We start from the raw sequence: 22,692 nt of genomic DNA on the forward strand, positions 1-22,692 counted from the left end.
ATCACAATATAGCCCCCATCTCTGCCACACCCACGGTTTTCCACAGATAAGCCTCTGGCCCTGTGAAAGGCTTGCATGCTACCTGGGCAGGCCGTGTCATGCCCTTTGGGAGAAACACTTTTGCCTCACACATTCAATAACCAGGGAACAAAGGGGTCAAAGGGCATGTTTGCATAACTCACCTCCCCTTAGGGGGGCCAGCCCCAACCCCTCAGCAATTGGATCTCTTCTACTCCCCACAATAAACCCTTTGGGTGTCATTCCTCAGGCAAGGGGTCCCCGGTCAACACAGGTCACCAATCACAACACATCCACTTGGACCACAAAAGCCCTCTCCTCCCTAGGCAGCTGATGGCAACACTCACGGTTCAGGGACATACTAGGGAAGCCGAGGCGAACACCTGCCACCCAATGATGAGAGCCCATCCCATGACATCACACAGGACCTGTCCTCATCATGCCTTACTTTCCTGTCCAGGCCATCAGCCACCATGCAGGCTTAAATGCAGCACTCGGTCCTCACCCGACTACACGATGACCCACTTGGTGCCAATACTGTGCCAAGAGTTGCAGTACACGAGCTGACAAGGGCAACACTGAGGCCTAATCCATCAGCCCTCTTCCACCGATGCCCAGCCCCAGCCCACCCCCACCCACTGCTCCAGCCCCACTGGGCACTCAAGAAACTCATCGCGGCAAAGGCAACAACAGGGAGGGCCACATGCCTGGCTTGGGGCTCCAGGCCACAACCAGGGAAGCTTGCTCATTTTGGCTTCCAAACACACCCCAAAGTGCCGCGACCAAAGAGAAAACATGGCCAAAACACACCTCTCCAATCTGCAAGCTCACTGGGCCTGGACCAGCACACACTATGACTCCTAAAACCAGCAGGACAGCCTGCCAACTTGTGATCCATCATCGGCCTTTCACCAGGGACCTGGGATTCATAGACGACCCAGCTAAGGTGCAGACATGGTCGACCCTCAGACAGGAGCCCCTCAAATGCTGGTGCCCTGGGTGGTGTTTGCATGCATGTCAGCAAGGGGATGCTGGCCCACACTCCCAACTGTACCCTACCCCCGAGGGAGGAAACGTGCTGGACCTCAGTTTTGATGAGGAGACAGTAGAGCGTTCTCACTCATCTTATTCAGATTTTCCAAGGAATGCATAAAAGGGTTTCATCTTACATCCAAGCACATACTGGGACAGTGCACAACACAACAGAGCAGGCTGCTTGGCTCTGCAGAGGAGCCATGACCCCGGAGTATTCAAAAAGCCTGGGGAATCCACAGCCCTCAGGCCACTCAGCAAGAGGAACAGGCAATCCACTATTGCAGCCACTGGGTCCGGCCCAGGAAACCCAAATATCCATTGGCACATCTTGCAGTGGTTGAATGCCTACCATCCTGAGTTATCCATGGCCACGGTCAGCAACATGGGCACACCTCACTTTTTCCATATCTCCTTAGCACCTCCAGTCATCACACCATGCGAAGGTCTTCTCTAGGCCAATGGCCAGCCTTGCCCAGCAAGATCACCTGAGAAATGGACAGAAACCACACAGGCTTCAGAATTGGAATGGGGTCCTCAGAGAACATGATATATGTGAATATTAACCTGGGTGTGAGGCTTGAACGTGCTTCCCAAGGACCTCTATCCCTTACCGAAAACTGAATGCATTTCTGACAGCACGACTGCAGGAAGTCAGGCACATACATTGGCCCGTGTGTGAGACGGTGTTTGTGTGTGTTTACGCATGTGCACATGTCTGTCTGTGACTGTGCACTAGGACTGGCTGGCGGGTTTTGGTGAGTCCCTCTGAATCTGCGTCTTGGTCTCTGTGACACTGTGTCCCTCTGCAGAGACCTTGAACAGTAAAAAACAAAGTTTATATGAAGTGCCCTGGCTTTGGACCCTCCCAATGAATGGAGAAAGACCTCTATCACCTTCAAAAGTCCACATGCGAACACTGACCCTCAGGGGCTATTGAAATAGGCCACAGACTCCCACTCTCCCACAGCCACGCCTTCTGACCAAAGCACAAAGAATGGACGAGACCTGTCTCCTGGCCATGGGTGTGACATATACGTGGACCTGGAGCCCCTGCCAGCTACCAACAGATCTAATGTGCACTTAGGGTCACTCCCAGTGCTTCTGGAAGCAAGGGAAGCTCTCATGGGCAGACCGACACCGACGTGCAACTGCCTACAGGCAAGATGCAGCCCGGCACCTCTCAAGGGGCTAATGAACATTGGCCCAAGTGCCACTTCTCGCCAACTAGGCCAAATCACTTTCCGTGGACCCGTGGGAATACCCATAACGGGAAGTGGTAGGCCTCAGCAACCATGACCCAGATTGGAACCCAACGGTGGAAACTAGGCCACCTTCCCGGTCACGTTTCAGCCAGCTCACCACTGGCAGTGTTCGTGGCGATGACCCCTAAGGAAATGCTCAAATGCTTGATAGCCTCGGACTAAGTGCCCTCCTCCAGCCCACAGGGCGACTCGACCCTACTGGAAGACACAGACATCATGCAAACACGAGGAAACAGAACACCAGGGCAGACAGACCGCAAGCATGCCTGCTTTGATGATGGCCACACCAAGCCATGCATGCTGGCAATTCTCCACTGCCACAGTGACACTACCAAGGACCTCACAGTGATCAAAGGTACTGTCCCTGAGGACCACAGACAGAATTTCAACGGAAGACCTCTGCCACACGAGGGGACTTGGAAGCTTGAAAGGGCACAGTGGCTGTCCACAGCAGCGCACCTGGCATCGCAACAGTGCCCTCATCTCTGCCCCACCAACAGACTGCTCCAGATAAACCTCTGCCTGTTCGAAAGGCCTGCATGCCACACGGGCCGGCCGCGTCATGCGCTCCAGAAGAAACACTTCCGCTTTGCACATTCACAAACGACGGAACAACGCGGCGAAAGGGCATGTTCGCATAACTCACCTACCTCCAAGGAGCTGGGCACAGGTGCCTCAGCATGTCCATCTTCTTTAGGTCCCACAAGACAGCGTTAGGGCGTCATTCCTCTGGCAACGGGATCACAAGTCTACACAGGTTACCTACCTCACTGAATCCACATGAACTGACAAAGCCATCCCCTCCATAGGCAGCTAATGCCAGCCCATCAGGAACAGGCCCGTGCCTGCAACCCAATGATGATAGACCATCCCACGACATCACACAGGACCTGTCCTCATCATCCCTTACCTTCCCGTCTAGGCCAAGAGGCACCACGCAGGCTTAAATGCAGCACTCGGTCCTCACTGCAGTCCACAATGGCCCACTTAGAGGCAACACTGTGCAGGGAGCTGCAGTAGAGGAGCTGACATGGGCAGCAGCGAGGCCTAATACATCAGCCCCATTCCACCGACGCCCAACAGCAGCCCACCCCCACCAACTGCTCCAGCCCCACCGGGCACGCAAGAACCTCATCACACCAAACGCAACAACAGGGAGGGCCACAGGCCTAGTCTGAGGCTCCAGGCTACAATGAGGGAAGCTTGCTCATTTTGGCTTCCAGAAACCACCCATGAAGCAGCATGCACAAAGCGTGATCCTGGCCAAAACACACCTCTCCAAGCTGCAAGCTCACTGGGCCTACACCAGCACACACTCTGACTCTGAAGACCAGCAGGAGAGCCTGCCCCTCGAATTCCCTCAAAGGCCTTTCAGAAGGGATCTGGGATTCATAGATGACCCAGCTTATGTGTAGACACAGCTGACCCTCAGACAGGAGCCCCTCCAATGCTGGAGCCCTTAGTGGAGTTTGTATGCAGGTCAGGAGGGGACGCTGGCCTGCACTCCTAACTGTCTCCCACCCCCGAGAGAGGAAATGTGCTGGACCTCAGTTTCATTGAGGAGATGGTACAGCGTTCTCATTCATTTAGTACAGATTTCCCAAGGAATGCATACAAGAATGTCATCATCAATCCAAGCACATGCTGGGACGTTGCAGAACACAACCGGGCAGACTGCGGTGCAGTGCAGAGGAGACATGAACCCAGGGTACTCCAAAAGCCTGGGGAATCCACAGCTCTCAGGCCACTCAGCAAGAAGAACAATCAATCCACACTTGCAGCCACTGGACCCGTTTGAGGTAAACCTAATATCTAATGGCACATCTTGGGGTAATTGAATACCTACAGTCCTGAGTTACCCACGAAAATGCTCAGGAACATGGGCCACCTAACTTTTTCCAGTTCTTCTTAACACCTCCAGTCATCAGACCACACGAAGGTCTTCTTGTTTTTGCCAATGGCCAGCCTTGCCCAGCAACTGTACCTGAGAAGTGGACAGAAATCACCAAGGTTTCAGAAGTGGACCGGTGTCCTCAGAGGACATGATCCATGCAAAAACTTACCTGGGCTTGAGCTCTGAAACTGCTTACCAAGGACCGCTATCCATTACTGAGAATTGATTACACTTCTGATAGTACGACTGCAGGAAGTTAGGCATGTACATTGGTCGGTGTGTGAGAGGCTGTATGTGTGTGTTCATGCGTGTAGGCCTGTGTGACTGTGACTGTGCACACAGACGCGCGTGTGGGTTTCTCTATGTGCTGGTGAATACGGGTCTTGCTCTCTGTGTGTCCCTGTGGACCTGTGAAGAGGTCTTCAACAGTAAACGCCACAGTTTATACACATCACCCTGGTTAGACCTCCAATTGAAAGGAGAAAGAACGCTGTAAGCTTCAAGAGGCCACAGGCAAATTTTGACCCCCAGGGGCTGTTGAAATAGTCCATGGACTCCCGCTCTCCCACAGCCACGCCTTCTGACCAAAACACAAAGACTCAACGAGACCTGCCTCCGGGCCTTGGCTGTGACATCGACATGCACCTTGAGACTCTGTCAGCTACCAGTATATCTGATGGGCATTTGGGGTCACTCGCAGCACTTCTGGAAGCAAGGGAACTCCCATGGTCGGGCCGACACCGACCGGCAGCTGTCTACTGCCAAGATGCAGTCTGAAAACACTCAAGGGGCTAACGAACGTGGGCCCACGTGCCACTTCTCGCCAACTAGGCCTAATCACTTTCCATTGACCCGTGGGAATGCCCACCACAGGAAGTGGTGGGCTTCAGCCACCATGACCCATGTCGGATCCCCACGGCGGAAACTAGTCCACATTCCCAGCCATGTCTCAGGCAGCTCCCATCTTGAATGTTCGCGGCCCTGACCCCTAAGGAAACGCTCAAACCCTTGAAAGCCTCATCCTACGTGCCCTCCTCCAGCCCACAGGGCGACACGACCCTACTGGAAACCACAAACATCTTCAGAACACGGGAACACTGAACACCAGGGAAGACAGACCGCAAGCCTGTCTCCTTTGATGATGCTGATCCCACCCCATGCATCCTGGAAATTCTCCACTGCCACAGTGACACTACTGAGTAACTCACAGTGATCAAAGGCATGGTTCCCGAGGACCACAGGCCGACTTTAAACGGAAGACCTCTGCCATGCGAGGGGAACTGGAAGCCTTAAAGGGGTCAGTGGCTGTCCACGGCAGTGCAGCAGTCATGGTAACAGTGCCCCCATCTCTTCCCTGCCAACTGACTGCTCCAGATAAAGAACTGGCAGTTCGAAAGGCCTCCATGCCACACGGGCCAGCTGCATCATGCTCTCTGGGAGAAACACTATCACTTTGAACATTCCCAAACGAGGGAACAAAGCAAACAAACGGCTTGTTTGCATAACTCAACTACCCCCAAGGAGGCCGGCACAGACTTCTCAGCATTTCCATCTTCTCTACTTCACACAAGACACCTTTAGGGAATCACTCCTCTAGAAACGGGATCACAATTCTACACAGGTTACCTACCTTACCGCATCCTCATGAACTGCCAAAACAAACCCTCCATAGGCAGCTGATGACAGCTCATCACGAACTAGAGACTTCCTTGGGAAGCAGAGCCCAGCAGCTGAAAGCCAATGATGACAGCCCATCCCACGACACCACACAGGAACTGTCCTCATGATAACTTACCTTTCTCTCCAGGCCAGGAGCCACCATGCAGGCTTAAATGCAGCACTCAGTCCTCACGCCTCTCCACGATGATCCACTTAGCACCAACAGGGTACCAGCAGCTTCAGCACAGAAGCTGACAGGGGCAGCACCGAGGCCTCAACCATCAGCCCCTTCCGCCGTCACCCAAAACCAGCACACCGCCGCCCACTGCTCCAGCCCCACCAGTCACTCAAGAACCTCACCGCACCAAACGCAACAACAGGGAGGGCCACAGGTCTGGCCTGTGGCACCAGGCTCCAACCAGGGAAGCCTGCTCATTTTGTTTTCCAGATTCAACCTCTGAAGCGCCATGCACAAAGCATGATGCTGGCCAAAACACACATCTCAAAGCTGCAAGCTCAGTGGGCCTGCACCAGCAGACATTACAACTCTGAAGACCAGCAGGAGAGCCGGCTCCCTTGCATACCCTCAACGGCCTTTTAGCAGGGACTGGGGATTCATAGATAACCCAGCTTGTGGGCAGACACGGTCAATACTCAGACAGGAGCCCCTCCAAAGCTGGAGCACTTAGTGGTGTTTGCATGCATGTCAGCAGGGGACGTTCGCCCTCACTCCTAACTGTCCCCTACACCCGAGAGAGGAAACGTGCTGGACCTCAGTTTCGATGAGGAGACAGTAGAGTGTTCTCATGCATTTTGTTCAGATTTTCCAAGGAATGTATACAAGGGTGTCATCATCGATCCAAGCACATGCTGGGATGCTGCAGAACACAAACGGGAAGGCTGTGGGGCTCTGCAGAGGAGCCATGACCCAGAACTACTCCAACAGCCTGGGGAATCCACAGTCTTCAGGCCACTCAGCAAGACCAACAATCAATCCACTCTTGTAGCCATTGAGCCCATCTGAGGAAAACCTAATATCCAATGGAACATCTTGGTATAGGTGAATGCCTACCGTCCTGAGTTATCCACAGCCACTCTCGGCAACGTGCGCCTGCCCCACTTTTTCCAGTTCTCCTTAGCATATCCAGTCACCAGACAACGTGAAGGTCTTCTTGTCTTTGCCGACGGCCAGCCTTACCCTGCAACTGCACCTGAGAAGAAGACAGAAGTCACGCATGCTTCTGAATTGCACCAGGGTGCTCAGAGAACATGATCCTTGTGAATATTTACCTGGACGTGAGCCTGGAACCTGCTTCCCAAGTACTACTGTCCCTTACCGAAAACTGATTGCAGGTCTCACAGCACAACTGGAGGAAGTTAGGCACGTACGAAGGCCAGTGTGTGATACGCTGTATGTGTGTATTAACACGTCTGGGCCTGTGTGACTGTGACGGCGCATGAGGATTCACTGGTGAGTTCCTATGTGTACCACTGAATATGCGCCTTGGTCCCTGGGTGTCCCTGTGGGCCTCTGCAGATGCCTCCAACAGAAAACGCAATAGTTTATACACAGCATCCTGGCTGGCCCCCCAACTGAAAGAAGAAAGACCCCTCTCAGCTTCAAGAGGCTGTATGCAAACTTTGACCCCCAGGGGCTGTTGAAATAGTCCATGGACACTCGCACTCCCACAGCAAAAACTTCTGAGCAAAGCACAAAGACTGGACGAGAACTGCCTCCCGACCATGGGTGTCACATCTACATGGACCTTGCGACCCTCCCAGCTACGAGAACATCTGATGTGCCCTTGTGGTCACTCCCAGCACTTCCAAAAGCAAGTGAACTCCCAAGGGTGGGCCGACATAAACCTGCAGCTGTCTACTGGCAAGATGCAGCCTGAAACCATTAAAGGGGCTAATGCATGTCGACCCAAGTGCCACGTCTCGCCAACATGTCCTAATCACTTTCCGTTAACCCATTGGAGTGCCTACGATGGGAAGTGGAGGGCTTCAGCAACCATTACCCATGTTGGAAAACCACGGTGGAAACTAGGCCACCTTCCTGGCCTCATCTCAGGCAGCTCCCATCCTGCAAGGTTAACGGACCTGACCCCTACGGAAATGCTCAAATGCCTGAACACCTCATCCTACATGCCCTCCACCAGCCCGCAGGGTGACGAAACCCTACAGGAAGCCACAGACATCTTCTGAACATGGGAACACTGAACACCAGGGAAGACAGACCACAAACCTGTCTGCTTTCATGATGCTGATCCCACCGCATGCATCCTGGAAATTCTCCACTGCCACAGTGACACTACAGAGTAACTCACAGGTATCAAAGGCATAGTCCCCGAGGACCACAGACAGACTTTCAATGGAAGACCTCTGCCATGTGAGGGGACTTGGAAGCCTGAAAGGAAACAGTGGCTGGCCATGGCAGCGCAGGAGGCATGGCAACGGTGGCCCCATCTCTGCCCCACCAATGGACTGCTCCAGATAAACCTCTGGCTGTTCGAAAGGCCTGTGTGCTACATTGGCCATTCACGTCATTCCCCCATGGGAGAAACACTTTCGCTTTACACATTGCCAAACAAGGGAACAAAGAGGCCAAAGGGGATGTTCGCATAACTCAACTACCTGCAAGGAGGCCGGCACAGACGCCTCACCATGTCGATCTTCTCTACTTCCCGCAAGACACCCTTTGGGTGTCATTCCTCGGGCAACGGGATCGCAACTCTACACAGCTTACCTACCTCAACTCACCCACTTGAACTGCCAAAGCCATCCACTCCATAGGCAGCTTATGCCAGCCCATCACGAACAAGACACATTCTTGGGAAGCAGAGGCCAGCGCCTGCAACCCAATGATGACAACCCATACCACGACATCACACAGGACCTTTCCTCATAATAACTTACCTTTCTCTCCAGGCCAGAAGCCACCACCCAGGCTGAAATGCTTCACTCGATCCACACCCCACTCCACGAAGATCCACTTAGCGCCAACAGTGTGCCGGCAACTTCAGCAGAGGAGCTGACAGGGGCAGCACTGAGGCCTAAACCATCAGCCCCCTTCCACCATCGCCCAACTCCAACCCACGCCCGCCCACTGCTTCAGCCACACGGGGCAGTCAAGAACCTCACTGCACGAAACACAACAACAGAGAGGGCCACAGGCCTGGCCTGAGGCTCCAGGCTCCAACCAGGGAAGCTTGCTCATGTTGGCTTCCATAATCAACCTCGGAAGCGGCATGCACAAAGTGTGATCCTGTCCAAAAATCACCTCTCCAAGCTGCAAGCTTACTGGGTCTATACCAGAGCACACTCCAACCCTGAAGACTAGCAGGAAAGCCTGCCCTCTTGCATTCCCTCAACGGCCTTTTAGCAGGGACCGGGGATTCATAGATGACCCAGCTTATGGGCAGACATGGTCGACCCTCAGACAGGAGCCCCTCCAATGCTGGAGCCCTTAGTGGGGTTTGCATGCCTGTCAGCAGGGGACGTTGGCCCTCACTCCTAACTGTCCCATACTCCCGAGACAGGAAACGTGCTGGACCTCAGTTTCGATGAGGAGACGGTAGAGCGTTCTCACTCATTTTGTTCAAATTTTCCAAGGAATGCATACAAGGGTGTCATCATCGATCCAAGCACATGCTGGGAGGCTGCAGAACACAAAAGGGAAGGCCGTGGGTCTCTGCAGAGGAGCCATGACCTGGAAGTACTCCAACTGCCTGGGGAATCCACAGTCCTCAGGCCACTCAGCAAGACCAACAATCAATCCACTCTTGCAACCATTGGGCCCATCTGTGGAAATCCTAATATCCAATGGCACATCTTAGTATGGGTGAATGCCTACCGTCCTGAGCTATCCACAGCCTTGCTCGGCAACGTGCACCCGCCCCACTTTGTCCAGTTCTCCTTAGCATATCCAGTCATCAGACAACGCGAAGGTCTTCTTCTCTTTGCCGACAGCCAGCCTTACTCTGCAACTGCACCTGAGAAGTGGACAGAAATCAGGCAGGTTTCTGAATTGCACAAGGGTCCTCAGAGAACATGATTTTTGTGAACACTTAACCTGGGCGTGAGCCTAGAACCTGCTTCCCAAGTACCACTGTCCCTTACCGAAAACTGATTGTGTGTCTCACAGCACGACTGAAGGAAGTTACGCACGTACATTGCTCGGTGTGTGAGACGCTGTATGTGTGTATTCACACGTGTGGGCGTGTGTGACTGTGACTGTGCACGAGGATGCGTTTGTGGATACCTGTGGGTGCCGCTAAATATGCGTCTTGGTCTCTGGGTGTCCCTGTGGCCCTCTGCAGACGCTTCTAACAGTAAACGTCATAGTTTATACACAGCACCCTGGTTGGACCCCCAACTGAAAGGAGAAAGACCCCTGTCAGCTTCATGAGGCCGCATGCGAACTTTGAACCCCAGGCTGTCAAAATAGGCCACAGATTCCCGCTCTCCCACAGCCACGCCTTCTGACCAAAGCACAAAGACTGGACGAGACCTCCCTCCCGGCCGTGGGTGTCACACCTATGTGGACCTGGAGATCCTGCCACCTACCACCACATCTGATGTGCCCTTGGGGTCACTCCCAGTGCTCCTGGAAGCAAGGTAACCTCCCATGGGCAGGCTGACACCGACCTGCAGTTGCCGACAGGCAAGATGCAGCCTGGCACTTCTCAAGGGGTTAACGGACTTTGGCCCAAGTGCCTCATCTCGCCAACTAGACCAAATCACTTCCCATGACCCCGTGGGAATGCCCTCAATGGGAAGTGTTGGGCTTCAGCAACCATGACACAGGTTGGAACCCCACAGCGGAAATTAGGCCACCTTCCCGGCCACGTATAGGCAAGCTTCCAACTGGTAGGCTTTGCGGCCCTGACCACTGAGGAAACGCTCAAACGCTACACAGCCTCGTCCTAAGTGCCCTCCTCCTGCCTGCACGGCGACTCGACTCTACTTGAAGCCACAGACATCATGTGAACACGGAGACACTGAACAGCAGGGAAGACACACCGCAAGCCTGTCTGCTTTGATGACGCCCACCCCACCCCATGAATCCTGGCAATTCTCCACTGCCACGGTGACACTACCGAGGCACTCACAGTGATCAAAGGCACTGTCCCCGACGACCACAGACAGACTTTCAACGGAAAACCTTTGCCACACGAGGGGACCTGGAAACTTGAAAGGGCACAGTGGCTGTCCACGAGAGTGCGCCTGGCGTCGCAACAGTGCCCCCACCTCTGTCCCCACAACGGACTGCTCCAGGTAAACCTCTGGCTGTTCGCAAGCCGAGTCATGCCCCCCCGGGAGAAGCACTTTCGCTTTGCACATTCGCAAACAAGGGAACAAAGCAGCCAAAGGGGATGTTCGCATAACTAAACATCCTCCAAGGAGGCCAGCAGAGACGTGTCACCATGTCAATCTTCTTTACGTCTCGCAAGACACCCTTTGGGTGTCTTTCCTCTGGCAATGGGATTCCAACTCTACACAGGTTACCTACCTCACCTCATCCACTTGAACTGCCAAAGCCATCCCCTCCATAGGCAGCTGATGCCAGCCCATCACGAACATGACACATCCTTGGGAAGCCGAGGCCAGCACCTGCAACCCAGTTATGATAGCCTATTCCACGACATCACAAAGGACATGTCCTCATCTTCCCTTCCCTTCCTGTACGGGCCATCAGTGATCCACGCAGGTTTAAATTCAGCACTCATTCCTCTCCCCACTCCACGATGACCCACTTGGCATCAACACTGTGCCGGGAGTTAAAGTAGAGAAGCAAACAAGGGCAGCAGCGAGGCCTAATCCATCAGCCCCTTTCCGCCGATGCCCAACCGAGCTCACCCCCGCCAATTGCTCCAGCCTCACTAGGCACTCAAGAAGCTCACCGTGAAAAACGCAAGAACAGGGAGGGCCACAGGCCTGGCCTGAGGTTCCAGGCACCAACCAGGGACGCTTGCTCATTTTGGCTTCCAGAATCAACCCCCAAAATGGCATGCACGAAGCGTGATCCTGGCCAAAACTCACCTCCCAACTGCAAGCTAACTGGGCCTAGACCAGCACACACTCTGACTCTTAAGACCAGCAGGAGAACCTGCCCCCTCGCATTCCCTCAACAGCCATTCAGCAGGGACCCGGGTTTCACAGATAACACAGCTTATGTGCAGACACGGTCAACCCTCAGAAAGGAGCCCCTCCAATACTGGAGTCCTTGGTGGTGTTTGCATGCATGTCGGTGGGGGACGCTGGCCCTCATTCCTAACTGTCCTCTCCCCCTGAGAGAGGAAACGTGCTGAACCTCAGTTTCGATGACGAGACGGTAGAGTGTTCTCACTCATTTGGTTCAGATTTTCCAAGGAATGCATGCAAGCGTGTCATCATCAATCCAAGCACATGCTGGGACGCTGCAGAACACAACCGGGGTCTGCGCGGGACACTGTACAGGAGCCATGAGCCTGGGCTACCCCAAAAGCCTGGAGAATCCACAGCCCTCAGGCCACTCAGCAAGGGGAACAATCAATCCACTCTTGCAGCCATTGGGCCCGTCTGAGGAAAACCTAATATCTAACAGCACATCTTGGGGTGCTTGAATACCTACCATCCTGAGTTATCCACGACCACACTCGGGGACATGGGCCCGCCTCACTTTTTCCACTTCTTCTTAGCACCTCCAGTCATCAGAGCACACGAAGGTCTTGTTTGTGTCGACGGCCAGCCTTTCCCAGCAACTGCACCTGAGAAGTGGACAGAAATCCCCGAGGCTTCATAAGTGGACCGGTGTCCTCACAGGACATGATCCATAAAAACATTTACCTGGCCTTGAGCTCTGAAACTGCTTCCCAAGGACCTCTAACCCTTACCGAGAATTGACTGCATGTCTGATAGTACGACTGCAGGAAGTTAGGCACATATGTTGGCCGGTGTCTGAGAGGCTGTATGTGTGTGTTCACGCGTGTGCGCATGTATGACTGTGACTACGCATGCGGACGTGCTTGTGGGTTTCTCTGTGTGCCGCTGCATACGCGTCTTGGTCTCTGTGTGTCCCTATGGCCCTGTGAAGAGGAGTCCAACAATAAAAGAAAGAGTTTATACACAGTACCCTGGTTAGACCCCTAACTAAAAGGAGAAAAAACCCTGTCAGCTTTAAGAGGCCGCAGGCACACTTTGACCCCCAGGGGCTGTTGAAATAGTCCACGGACTCCCGCTCTCCTACAGCCACGCCTTCTGACCAAAACACAAAGCCTCGACGAGACCTGCCTCCGGGCCTTGGCTGTGACATCGACATGCACCTCGAGACTCTGTCAGCTACCAGTATATCTGATGGGCATTTGGGGTCACTCGCAGCACTTCCGGAAGCAAGGGAACTCCCATGGTCGGGCCGACACCGACCGGCAGCTGTCTACTGCCAAGATGCAGTCTGAAAACACTCAAGGGGCTAACGAACGTGGGCCCACGTGCCACTTCTCGCCAACTAGGCCTAATCACTTTCCATTGACCCGTGGGAATGCCCACCACAGGAAGTGGTGGGCTTCAGCCACAATGACCCATGTCGGATCCCCATGGCGGAAAGTAGTCCACATTCCCAACCACGTCTCAGGCAGCTCCCATCTTGTATGTTCGCAGCCCTGACCCCTAAGGAAACACTCAAACCCTTGAAATCCTCGTCCTACATGCCCTCCTCCAGCCCACAGGGCGACACGACCCTACTGGAAACCACAAACATCTTCAGAACACGGGAACACTGAACACCAGGGAAGACAAACCACAAGCCTGTCTACTTGGTTGATGCTGATCCCACACCATGCATCCTGGAAATTCTCCACTGCCACAGTGACACTATCGAGTAACTCACAGTGATCAAAGGCATGGTCCCCGAGGACCACAGACAGACTTTCAATGGAAGACCTCTGCCATGCGAGGGAACTTGGAAGCCTGAAAGGGAACAGTGGCTGGCCACGGCGGCACAGCAGGCATGGCAATGGGGCCCCCATTTCTGGCCCACCAATGGACGGCTCCAGATAAACCTCTGGCTGTTCGAAAGGCCTGCGTGCTACACCGGCCGGTCGCGTCATTCCCCCACGGGAGAAACACTTTCGCTTTACACATTGCCAAACAAGGGAACAAAGCGGCCAAAGGGGATGTTCGCATAACTCAACTACCTGCAAGGAGGCCGGCACAGACGCCTCACCATGTCGATCTTCTCTACTTCCCGCAAGACACCCTTTGGGTGTCATTCCTCGGGCAACGGGATCGCAACTCTACACAGCTTACCTACCTCAACTCACCCACTTGAACTGCCAAAGCCATCCGCTCCATAGGCAGCTTATGCCAGCCCATCACGAACAAGACACATTCTTGGGAAGCCGAGGCCAGCGCCTGCAACCCAATGATGACAACCCATCCCACGACATCACACAGGACCTTTCCTCATGATACCTTACCTTTCTCTCCAGGCCAGCAGCCACCACCCAGGCTGAAATGCTTCAATCGATCCACACCCCACTCCACGAAGATCCACTTAGCGCCAACAGTGTGCCGGCAACTTCAGCAGAGGAGCTGACAGGGGCAGCACTGAGGCCTAAACCATCAGCCCCCTTCTGCCATCGCCCAACTGCAGCCCACGCCCGCCCACTGCTCCAGCCACACGGGGCAGTCAAGAACCTCACTGCACGAAACACAACAACAGAGAGGGCCACAGGCCTGGCCTGAGGCTCCAGGCTCCAACCAGGGAAGCTTGCTCATGTTGGCTTCCATAATCAACCTCGGAAGCGGCATGCACAATGTGTGATCCTGTCCAAAAATCACCTCTCCAAGCTGCAAGCCTACTAGGTCTATACCAGAGCACACTCCAACCCTGAAGACTAGCAGGAAAGCCTGCCCTCTTGCATTCCCTCAACGGCCTTTTAGCAGGGACCGGGGATTCATAGATGACCCAGCTTATGGGCAGACATGGTCGACCCTCAGACAGGAGCCCCTCCAATGCTGGAGCCCTTAGTGGGGTTTGCATGCCTGTCAGCAGGGGACGTTGGCCCTCACTCCTAACTGTCCCATACTCCCGAGACAGGAAACGTGCTGGACCTCAGTTTCGATGAGGAGACGGTAGAGCGTTCTCACTCATTTTGTTCAAATTTTCCAAGGAATGCATACAAGGGTGTCATCATCGATCCAAGCACATGCTGGGAGGCTGCAGAACACAAAAGGGAAGGCCGTGGGTCTCTGCAGAGGAGCCATGACCTGGAAGTACTCCACTGCCTGGGGAATCCACAGTCCTCAGGCCACTCAGCAAGACCAACAATCAATCCACTCTTGCAACTATTGGGCCCATCTGTGGAAATCCTAATATCCAATGGCACATCTTAGTATGGGTGAATGCCTACCGTCCTGAGATATCCACAGCCTTGCTCGGCAACGTGCACCCGCCCCACTTTGTCCAGTTCTCCTTAGCACATCCAGTCATCAGACAACCCGAAGGTCTTCTTCTCTTTGCCAACAGCAGGCCTTACTCTGCAACTCCACCTGAGAAGCGGACAGAAATCAGGCAGGTTTTTGAATTGCACAAGGGTCCTCAGAGAACATGATTTTTGTGAACACGTTACTTGGGTGTGAGCCTGGAACCTGCTTCCCAAATACCACTATCCCTTACCGAAAACTGATTGTGTGTCTCACAGCATGACTGAAGGAAGTTACGCACGTACATTGCTCGGTGTGTGAGACGCTGTATGTGTGTATTCACACGTGTGGGCATGTGTGACTGTGACTGTGCACGAGGATGCGTTTGTGGATACCGGTGGGTGCCGCTAAATACGCGTCTTGGACTCTGGGTGTCCCTGTGGCCCTCTGCAGACGCTTCTAACAGTAAACGTCATAGTTTATACACAGCACCCTGGTTGGACCCCCAACTGAAAGGAGAAAGACCCCTGTCAGCTTAATGAGGCCGCATGCGAACTTTGAACCCCAGGCTGTCAAAATAGGCCACAGACTCCCGCTCTCCCACAGCCACGCCTTCTGACCAAAGCACAAAGACTGGACGAGACCTCCCTCCCGGCCGTGGGTGTCACACCTATGTGGACCTGGAGATCCTGCCACCTACCACCACATCTGATGTGCCCTTGGGGTCACTCCCAGTGCTCCCGGAAGCAAGGTAACCTCCCATGGGCAGGCTGACACCGACCTGCAGTTGCCGACAGGCAAGATGCAGCCTGGCACTTCTCAAGGGGTTAACGGACTTTGGCCCAAGTGCCTCGTCTTACCAACTAGACCAAATCACTTCCCATGACCCCGTGGGAATGCCCTCAATGGGAAGTGTTGGGCTTCAGCAACCATGACACAGGTTGGAACCCCACAGCGGAAATTAGGCCACCTTCCCGGCCACGTATAGGCAAGCTTCCAACTGGTAGGCTTTGCGGCCCTGACCACTGAGGAAACGCTCAAACGCTACACAGCCTCGTCCTAAGTGCCCTCCTCCTGCCTGCAGGGCGACTCGACTCTACTTGAAGCCACAGACATCATGTGAACACGGAGACACTGAACAGCAGGGAAGACACACCGCAAGCCTGTCTGCTTTGATGATGCCCACCCCACCCCATGCATCCTGGCAATTCTCCACTGCCACGGCGACACTACCGAGGCACTCACAGTGATCAAAGGCACTGTCCCCGAGGACCACAGACAGACTTTCAACGGAAAACCTTTGCCACACGAGGGGACCTGGAAACTTGAAAGGGCACAGTGGCTGTCCACGACAGTGCGCCTGGCGTCGCAACAGTGCCCCCACCTCTGTCCCCCCAACGGACTGCTCCAGGTAAACCTCTGGCTGTTTGCAAGCCGAGTCATGCCCCCCCCGGGAGAAGCACTTTCGCTTTGCACATTCCCAAACAAGGGAACAAAGCAGCCAAAGGGGATGTTCGCATAACTAAACATCCTCCAAGGAGGCCAGCAGAGACGCGTCACCATGTCAATCTTCTTTATGTCTCGCAAGACACCCTTTGGGTGTCTTTCCTCTGGCAATGGGATTCCAACTCTACACAGGTTACCTACCTCACCTCATCCACTTGAACTGCCAAAGCCATCCCCTCCATAGGCAGCTGATGCCAGCCCATCACGAACATGACACATCCTTGGGAAGCTGAGGCCAGCACCTGCAACCCAGTTATGATAGCCTATTCCACGACATCACAAAGGACATGTCCTCATCTTCCCTTCCCTTCCTGTACGGGCCATCAGTGATCCACGCAGGTTTAAATTCAGCACTCATTCCTCTCCCCACTCCACGATGACCCACTTGGCATCAACACTGTGCCGGGAGTTAAAGTAGAGAAGAAAACAAGGGCAGCAGCGAGGCCTAATCCATCAGCCCCTTTCCGCCGATGCCCAACCGAGCTCACCCCCGCCCATTGCTCCAGCCGCACTAGGCACTCAAGAAGCTCACCGTGAAAAACGCAAGAACAGGGAGGGCCACAGGCCTGGCCTGAGGTTCCAGGCACCAACCAGGGACGCTTGCTCATTTTGGCTTCCAGAATCAACCCCCAAAATGGCATGCACGAAGCGTGATCCTGGCCAAAACTCACCTCCCAACTGCAAGCTAACTGGGCCTAGACCAGCACACACTCTGACTCTTAAGACCAGCAGGGGAACCTGCCCCCTCGCATTCCCTCAACAGCCATTCAGCAGGGACCCGGGTTTCACAGATAACACAGCTTATGTGCAGACACGGTCAACCCTCAGAAAGGAGCCCCTCCAATACTGGAGTCCTTGGTGGTGTTTGCATGCATGTCGGCGGGGGACGCTGGCCCTCATTCCTAACTGTCCTCTCCCCCTGAGAGAGGAAACGTGCTGAACCTCAGTTTCGATGACGAGACGGTAGAGTGTTCTCACTCATTTGGTCCAGATTTTCCAAGGAATGCATGCAAGGGTGTCATCATCAATCCAAGCACATGCTGGGACGCTGCAGAACACAACCGGAGTCTGTGCGGGACTCTGTACAGGAGCCATGAGCCTGGGCTACCCCAAAAGCCTGGAGAATCCACAGCCCTCAGGCCACTCAGCAAGGGGAACAATCAATCCACTCTTGCAACCATTGGGCCTGTCTGAGGAAAACCTAATATCTAATGGCACATCTTGGGGTGCTTTAATACCTACCATCCTGAGTTATCCACGAACACACTCAGGGACATGGGCCCGCCTCACTTTTTCCACTTCTTCTTAGCACCTCCAGTCATCAGAGCACACGAAGGTCTTGTTTGTGTCGACGGCCAGCCTTTCCCAGCAACTGCACCTGAGAAGTGGACAGAAATCCCCGAGGCTTCATAAGTGGACCGGTGTCCTCACAGGATATGATCCATAAAAACATTTACCTGGCCTTGAGCTCTGAAACTGCTTCCCAAGGACCTCTAACCCTTACCGAGAATTGACTGCATGTCTGATAGTACGACTGCAGGAAGTTACGCACATATGTTGGCCGGTGTCTGAGAGGCTGTATGTGTGTGTTCACGCGTGTGGGCATGTGTGACTGTGACTGAGCATGCGGACGTGCTTGTGGGTTCCTCTGTGTGCCGCTGCATACGCGTCTTGGTCTCTGTGTGTCCCTATGGCCCTGTGAAGAGGAGTCCAACAATAAAAGAAAGAGTTTATACACAGCACCCTGGTGAGACCCCTAACTGAAAGGAGAAAGAATCCTGTCAGCTTTAAGAGGCCGCAGACACACTTTGACCCCCAGGGGCTGTTGAAATAGTCCACGGACTCCCGCTCTCCTACAGCCACGCCTTCTGACCAAAACACAAAGCCTCAACGAGACCTGCCTCCGGGCCTTGGCTGTGACATCGACATGCACCTCGAGACTCTGTCAGCTACCAGTATATCTGATGGGCATTTGGGGTCACTCGCAGCACTTCCGGAAGCAAGGGAACTCCCATGGTCGGGCCGACACCGACCGGCAGCTGTCTACTGCCAAGATGCAGTCTGAAAACACTCAAGGGGCTAACGAACGTGGGCCCACGTGCCACTTCTCGCCAACTAGGCCTAATCACTTTCCATTGACCCGTGGGAATGCCCACCACAGGAAGTGGTGGGCTTCAGCCACCATGACCCATGTCGGATCCCCACGGCGGAAACTAGTCCACATTCCCAGCCACGTCTCAGGCAGCTCCCATCTTGCATGTTCACGGCCCTGACCCCTAAGGAAACGCTCAAACCCTTGAAAGCCTCGTCCTACATGCCCTCCTCCAGCCCACAGGGCGACACGACCCTACTGGAAACCACAAACATCTTCAGAACACGGGAACACTGAACACCAGGGAAGACAGACCGCAAGCCTGTCTCCTTGGTTGATGCTGATCCCACACCATGCATCCTGGAAATTCTCCACTGCCACAGTGACACTACCGAGTAACTCACAGTGATCAAAGGCATGGTCCCCGAGGACCACAGACAGACTTTCAAAGGAAGACCTCTGCCATGCGAGGGAACTTGGAAGCCTGAAAGGGAACAGTGGCTGGCCACGGCAGCACAGCAGGCATGGCAATGGGGCCCCCATCTCTGCCCCACCAATGGACTGCTCCAGATAAACCTCTGGCTGTTCAAAAGGCCTGCATGCTACACCGGCCGGTCGCGTCATTCCCCCACGGGAGAAACACTTTCGCTTTACACATTGCCAAACAAGGGAACAAAGTGGCCAAAGGGGATGTTCGCATAACTCAACTACCTGCAAGGAGGCCGGCACAGACGCCTCACCATGTCGATCTTCTCTACTTCCCGCAAGACACCCTTTGGGTGTCATTCCTCGGGCAACGGGATCGCAACTCTACACAGCTTACCTACCTCAACTCACCCACTTGAACTGCCAAAGCCATCCGCTCCATAGGCAGCTTATGCCAGCCCATCACGAACAAGACACATTCTTGGGAAGCCGAGGCCAGCGCCTGCAACCCAATGATGACAACCCATCCCACGACATCACACAGGACCTTTCCTCATGATACCTTACCTTTCTCTCCAGGCCAGCAGACACCACCCAGGCTGAAATGCTTCACTCGATCCACACCCCACTCCACGAAGATCCACTTAGCGCCAACAGTGTGCCGGCAACTTCAGCAGAGGAGCTGACAGGGGCAGCACTGAGGCCTAAACCATCAGCCCCCTTCCGCCATCGCCCAACTCCAGCCCACGCCCGCCCACTGCTCCAGCCACGCGGGGCAGTCAAGAACCTCACTGCACGAAACACAACAACAGAGAGGGCCACAGGCCTGGCCTGAGGCTCCAGGCTCCAACCAGGGAAGCTTGCTCATGTTGGCTTCCATAATCAACCTCGGAAGCGGCATGCACAAAGTGTGATCCTGTCCAAAAATCACCTCTCCAAGCTGCAAGCTTACTGGGTCTATACCAGAACACACTCCGACCCTGAAGACTAGCAGGAAAGCCTGCCCTCTTGCATTCCCTCAACGGCCTTTTAGCAGGGACCGGGGATTCATAGATGACCCAGCTTATGGGCAGACATGGTCGACCCTCAGACAGGAGCCCCTCCAATGCTGGAGCCCTTAGTAGGGTTTGCATGCCTGTCAGCAGGGGACGTTGGCCCTCACTCCTAACTGTCCCATACTCCCGAGACAGGAAACGTGCTGGACCTCAGTTTCGATGAGGAGACGGTAGAGCGTTCTCACTCATTTTGTTCAGATTTTCCCAGGAATGCATACAAGGGTGTCATCATCGATCCAAGCACATGCTGGGACGCTGCAGAACACAAAAGGGAAGGCCGTGGGTCTCTGCAGAGGAGCCATGACCTGGAAGTACTCCAACTGCCTGGGGAATCCACAGTCCTCAGGCCACTCAGCAAGACCAACAATCAATCCACTCTTGCAACCATTGGGCCCATCTGTGGAAATCCTAATATCCAATGGCACATCTTAGTATGGGTGAATGCCTACCGTCCTGAGCTATCCACAGCCTTGCTCGGCAACGTGCACCCGCCCCACTTTGTCCAGTTCTCCTTAGCATATCCAGTCATCAGACAACGCGAAGGTCTTCTTCTCTTTGCCGACAGCCAGCCTTACTCTGCAACTGCACCTGAGAAGTGGACAGAAATCAGGCAGGTTTCTGAATTGCACAAGGGTCCTCAGAGAACATGATTTTTGTAAACACTTAACCTGGGCGTGAGCCTAGAACCTGCTTCCCAAGTACCACTGTCCCTTACAGAAAACTGATTGTGTGTCTCACAGCACGACTGAAGGAAGTTACGCACGTACATTGCTCGGTGTGTGAGACGCTGTATGTGTGTATTCACACGTGTGGGCGTGTGTGACTGTGACTGTGCACGAGGATGCGTTTGTGGATACCTGTGTGTGCCGCTAAACACGCGTCTTGGTCTCTGGGTGTCCCTGTGGCTCTCTGCAGACGCCTCTAACAGTAATCGTTATAGTTTATACACAGCACCCTGGTTGGACCCCCAACTGAAAGGAGAAAGACCCCTGTCAGCTTCATGAGGCCGCATGCGAACTTTGAACCCCAGGCTGTCAAAATAGGCCACAGACTCCCGCTCTCCCACAGCCACGCCTTCTGACCAAAGCACAAAGACTGGACGAGACCTCCCTCCCGGCCGTGGGTGTCACACCTATGTGGACCTGGAGATCCTGCCACCTACCACCACATCTGATGTGCCCTTGGGGTCACTCCCAGTGCTCCCGGAAGCAAGGTAACCTCCCATGGGCAGGCTGACACCGACCTGCAGTTGCCGACAGGCAAGATGCAGCCTGGCACTTCTCAAGGGGTTAACGGACTTTGGCCCAAGTGCCTCGTCTCGCCAACTAGACCAAATCACTTCCCATGACCCCGTGGGAATGCCCTCAATGGGAAGTGTTGGGCTTCAGCAACCATGACACAGGTTGGAACCCCACAGCGGAAATTAGGCCACCTTCCCGGCCACGTATAGGCAAGCTTCCAACTGGTAGGCTTTGCGGCCCTGACCACTGAGGAAACGCTCAAACGCTACACAGCCTCGTCCTAAGTGCCCTCCTCCTGCCTGCAGGGCGACTCGACTCTACTTGAAGCCACAGACATCATGTGAACACGGAGACACTGAACAGCAGGGAAGACACACCGCAAGCCTGTCTGCTTTGATGACGCCCACCCCACCCCATGCATCCTGGCAATTCTCCACTGCCACGGTGACACTACCGAGGCACTCACAGTGATCAAAGGCACTGTCCCCGACGACCACAGACAGACTTTCAACGGAAAACCTTTGCCACACGAGGGGACCTGGAAACTTGAAAGGGCACAGTGGCTGTCCACGAGAGTGCGCCTGGCGTCGCAACAGTGCCCCCACCTCTGTCCCCACAACGGACTGCTCCAGGTAAACCTCTGGCTGTTCGCAAGCCGAGTCATGCCCCCCCGGGAGAAGCACTTTCGCTTTGCACATTCGCAAACAAGGGAACAAAGCAGCCAAAGGGGATGTTCGCATAACTAAACATCCTCCAAGGAGGCCAGCAGAGACGCGTCACCATGTCAATCTTCTTTACGTCTCGCAAGACACCCTTTGGGTGTCTTTCCTCTGGCAATGGGATTCCAACTCTACACAGGTTACCTACCTCACCTCATCCACTTGAACTGCCAAAGCCATCCCCTCCATAGGCAGCTGATGCCAGCCCATCACGAACATGACACATCCTTGGGAAGCCGAGGCCAGCACCTGCAACCCAGTTATGATAGCCTATTCCACGACATCACAAAGGACATGTCCTCATCTTCCCTTCCCTTCCTGTACGGGCCATCAGTGATCCACGCAGGTTTAAATTCAGCACTCATTCCTCTCCCCAC

The 22,692-nt window shown here is 54.3% G+C and overlaps 8 non-coding genes across 8 annotated transcripts; all 8 read right to left on the minus strand.

Annotated features, from left to right (window-relative positions):
- Positions 1-1,098: 1,098 nt before the first annotated feature.
- LOC132361158 (small nucleolar RNA SNORD116) lies at positions 1,099-1,191 on the minus strand. The gene has a single exon (XR_009501469.1). It is a non-coding gene; the product is annotated as a small nucleolar RNA SNORD116 (small nucleolar RNA).
- A 2,666-nt stretch (positions 1,192-3,857) lies between these two features.
- On the minus strand, positions 3,858-3,950 carry LOC132361147 (small nucleolar RNA SNORD116). Its single transcript, XR_009501458.1, has one exon. It is a non-coding gene; the product is annotated as a small nucleolar RNA SNORD116 (small nucleolar RNA).
- A 2,686-nt stretch (positions 3,951-6,636) lies between these two features.
- On the minus strand, positions 6,637-6,729 carry LOC132361906 (small nucleolar RNA SNORD116). Its single transcript, XR_009502170.1, has one exon. It is a non-coding gene; the product is annotated as a small nucleolar RNA SNORD116 (small nucleolar RNA).
- Positions 6,730-9,420: 2,691 nt separating this feature from the next.
- Positions 9,421-9,513, minus strand: LOC132361743 (small nucleolar RNA SNORD116). Its single transcript, XR_009502012.1, has one exon. It is a non-coding gene; the product is annotated as a small nucleolar RNA SNORD116 (small nucleolar RNA).
- A 2,667-nt stretch (positions 9,514-12,180) lies between these two features.
- On the minus strand, positions 12,181-12,273 carry LOC132361020 (small nucleolar RNA SNORD116). Its single transcript, XR_009501336.1, has one exon. It is a non-coding gene; the product is annotated as a small nucleolar RNA SNORD116 (small nucleolar RNA).
- Positions 12,274-14,960: 2,687 nt separating this feature from the next.
- Positions 14,961-15,053, minus strand: LOC132361744 (small nucleolar RNA SNORD116). Its single transcript, XR_009502013.1, has one exon. It is a non-coding gene; the product is annotated as a small nucleolar RNA SNORD116 (small nucleolar RNA).
- A 2,667-nt stretch (positions 15,054-17,720) lies between these two features.
- LOC132361038 (small nucleolar RNA SNORD116) lies at positions 17,721-17,813 on the minus strand. The gene has a single exon (XR_009501353.1). It is a non-coding gene; the product is annotated as a small nucleolar RNA SNORD116 (small nucleolar RNA).
- A 2,687-nt stretch (positions 17,814-20,500) lies between these two features.
- LOC132361883 (small nucleolar RNA SNORD116) lies at positions 20,501-20,593 on the minus strand. The gene has a single exon (XR_009502148.1). It is a non-coding gene; the product is annotated as a small nucleolar RNA SNORD116 (small nucleolar RNA).
- Positions 20,594-22,692: the final 2,099 nt, after the last annotated feature.

Source organism: Balaenoptera ricei, chromosome 2, assembly GCF_028023285.1.
Source record: "Balaenoptera ricei isolate mBalRic1 chromosome 2, mBalRic1.hap2, whole genome shotgun sequence".
Taxonomy (NCBI): domain Eukaryota; kingdom Metazoa; phylum Chordata; class Mammalia; order Artiodactyla; family Balaenopteridae; genus Balaenoptera; species Balaenoptera ricei.